The sequence below is a fragment of the Amia ocellicauda genome, chromosome 1 (genome assembly GCF_036373705.1).
Source record: "Amia ocellicauda isolate fAmiCal2 chromosome 1, fAmiCal2.hap1, whole genome shotgun sequence".
Taxonomy (NCBI): Eukaryota; Metazoa; Chordata; class Actinopteri; order Amiiformes; family Amiidae; genus Amia; species Amia ocellicauda.
The window spans coordinates 20,939,315-20,943,156 of NC_089850.1; positions in this window are offsets into that span (position 1 = coordinate 20,939,315).

A 3,842-nucleotide genomic window follows, 5' to 3' on the forward strand; every position below is an offset into this window, starting at 1 on the left:
CGCAGGGTACAAGCATGTCTGTTTCACTCTGTTCCCAGTAACTCACAGCACTGGTAGCTTCCATAGTAGATGACCAGTTTCTCAATCAAACAGCCAAAGACCTGTTTCTCCTTGGGCAAATTCAAATGGAGTGAGGTTGAATCAATCTGCTTTATTACATTGTACCAAAGCCTTCCAGGTTTATTACATTGTACCAAAGCCTCCTTGGATTATTTATACCAAATCAATTTATTACATTGTACTAAAGCCTCATGGGTTTTAAAATGTAATTTTTTTATTTCAAAGTATAACCAATCAATGCCTCCCCATCCACACAAATAATCTCTGGAACGTTTAATGCCTGTGTATCAGGTGTAAATTGTAATAATAATAAAAAAATAAAAAAATAAAATATATATATATATATTTTTTTTTAAAGCATGTTTGTGGCATCAGGATCAAAAGCTGTTAGCTAGCATTACTGCTGTCCTTAATGATGTGTCAAATATGAGGCAAATATCACAAGAAATACCTAGATGACATTCTGTCTTTTTTCAGACTTTACTTGGTTCTGTTTTTGCACTGTCCCTCAGCTCTCCCACACATGCCCTGGTCTGTCTACAATACTGCTTACTTTAGGAAACTGAAGATTTGCTTTTATCCCTCATCTCTTGTCAATTTGATTGTGTCTGACAGGACATGATTTACTGCACTGCCCTCTCAGATGGGCTGGTGTTCTCTCTGACAGGGTGGCTGTTGACAGTTGTCATTTTTTATGTATGAATGTATTTAAGAGATCTGTTTTGTTAATGTATTCTAGATGCTTGCGGCTATATACTGCAAAACATAGCAGTGTTTTGACTGCATTGCCTTGAAAATCTGCTTAACTCTGCATTTTATTTGCAGTAGATCATTTGCTTAACACTAACAGATGCTTTAGAAGTTTAAGTGTATTTTAAATTATTATTTGTGCTTTATATCTCCCAGTTTTTCACAATACAGCTAACAGTTGGTGTGCTAATCTTAGGATGACTTTTAACACTGACCACTGTCAAAAATGAAGGGAGCCTTGTGTAGTGTTTTATTTTTATTTTTTCACAAGTAAATCAGTTGTTCTGCAAATGTGCTGAAAGAGTCACTTTTAGCTCTTGAACTTCTGTTGATTGAAATCATCAGCACAATTCCTAGAGTAGAGTGACACCAGCCTGCACCCTGATCCATCAGGCAAGACAACAACAAAAAACTTTGTTGCAGCATTGTGCAGCTTTTTAATTTTTAAAAGTCTATGCCTATCCACCACACCTATGCATCTAAGCATAAAGAAAGAAAAGAACAGAAACAAATAGCCACCACTGAGTACAGGTGTGTAACATGGAATTCTGAGGGGACTTGTCCAAGTGATTGATTGATTGATTGATTGTCTTTTGTTATGGGGCTTATTTGGTTTATAATGAGAACATTACAAAGTGACGTAACCCCTCAGTAAATGTAGTACAGTGTTAAGCCTCCTGTGGTGGGAGACCCGGTCTTTTGGCATAGAGCATGTGGTGCGGAGCATGTGGTGCGGAGAGCTCCAAGGGGTGCCGGTGGTGCATGGTTCGAATCCCGGGTGGGGAGCTCCGACCTCAGTCAGCTACACTTTGCATTCAGTGAAGATCTGAATGAGTCGCCTTACCAGCACAGAGCACTGGCACAGAGCACTGTAACACACACATAAGCAGGCAGAGCAATGCAGTCTGTGGAATGCGTCAGAAGGAGACGTGTGAGGGTGGGTGTGAGTGACATGGTGGCCATCCCTGAGCATCCCAGGGCAGGTCTTGTCAAGCTCTAGTGAAGTATTCTGACAGGCTCTAACTCAGAGCACACAGCACGCTCGCCCTTGCCAATCAAACAAAATAAAAAGTATAAAAACAATGCTTGATGCAGGTCACAGGAAGAGACAGACACTGCTATGGCTGGTTTAGGCTTTGTTGTCTTCAGCAGGTCCCGTCCCTGTGAGACCGCAGTCTGAATGTCTGCTTCATAAAGACTTTTAAACACTGATGTGCTCAGTGAGGCAGGTTCTGATGTATTGATTAATTCAATAATGTTGACAGCATTTGGATCACACTTCTGCACAGCCCTCACCCCCTCTATACCAAAGCTCCCTAAAATATACAACCAACTGTACTGTACTATGGAAAACTATACTGTACTGTACTTTACTTAACTGGTGTAAAACTAACGCGGTGTTCCTGAAATTTAGAAACTGGAGGTATAGGAGGTGAACTAATACAAGAGCAACTGCATTGTCCAAATGCTGTCAAAAGTAGGAAGGCCTGTTTGAGAAGAGTGTCCCTGTAAGTGAAAGCTGTGGGGTGTTTTATTGGCAGCACCTTTTTATTTGTCCTTAGAAGCTCCAATTGTCTCTTCATTCAGAGCGCTCCCTGCAGTGGAGGCCGCTCACCAACCCCAGGGCTTTCCTCAATGACCTGCTGCTCCCTAAGGACTGGGGACCTGCCATTTGACCGCAATTACTGGGCTTGTTACAGAGTTCAGTGACCAAACTCTTTGACGGCTGATTACTTGCATGTTGGCTTCAGTGCATTTACCAGTCTGAATGAACTACTGGAGTCGTTAGATAATGTGCTTCATCTCTCAGAGTGTATTGCGGCAAGACTCCTGGTCCTGGAGAGCCATTTCCCAGCAGGCTGTGTGGCTAATTTAAGCTCCTCAACCCCTGCAATTTACACTGAAGCCAATTGTTGCAAAGTAACATGGGAAGGCTTGGAACTGTCCAGCTCTACAGTCATAGGTTTTCTCTGTGACTCGTACAACTGAGTGACTGTGACTGAGTGTGATAGTGAGCTCCACAACTAGACCAATAAACCCTCTTTCTGAGAGTGCATGCACAGATTGCACTGTGCCTCAAGGGGGGAAGCGAGAAACGAGAAAGTGTTATAGGCGAGATGGAGAAATAACAAATCTGGGATTTACTATCTTGCAAATTACTAACCTGTCAATTGGTCCCATGGTGCATAATACTAAATATCAGCTGCTTGGATCCAGCAATGCAGAAATACGTAGACCTTTTTAACTTTTTCTATTCCTTCTTGCAGCATCGCAGCGTTCTGTGAATCATTGAAACTACAAATTAAAGGTTCCCTTAGAAAAGCACTTGCTGATGGCATTGTCATATTTGCAAAAACACCTGAAGACCTACAGCTTCAATTTCAAGAACTCTCAAATGCCATCAGGAAACTTGGACTGAAAATGAACCTGAGTAAAACAAAAGTCACACATACTTAGTGGCATTTTTATGAACTGATGCATGAACTGAACCCCTTTCTACCTTTACATTTTAAGTTTACCCATCCTTTCTCAAAGTACTTTTTTCATTTATTTTTTTCCCTAGAAAAAATAAAATATTGGTAATATTGTGTATCAAAGATTGACTAGATCAGACCCTCACCCCAATCCTACCCCCATCTGTACAGTAATTTATGAAGTATCGATTCTGTGTTTTGTATTGGCAGAGTGGTTTCTGTGGGGACACTGCAGCTGTGCGGACACTTCACTCACACAGATCACGTAGCTGTCCTCCCTTCACGTCTGACAGACTGTGGTCACCAGACACAAACAGCCAGCGCCCTCGTTCCTGTGCCCCGAGCCCCTCCACACACCTCTCCCCCACCCGCATCGCACAGCAGACCCTCCACAGCCTCGTTCCGAAGCCTTTGGGGGGCTTCTCTCTCCACGTGGCGACGCCCAAGCCAGACAGGCCCTTCAGGACACCCCCGCAGAAGACCTACAGTGGAGATGTTCTGGACAAGCACCCACATGCCTTCCTCTGCACGAGCCAGCCTTTCACCCCCAGGACCGTG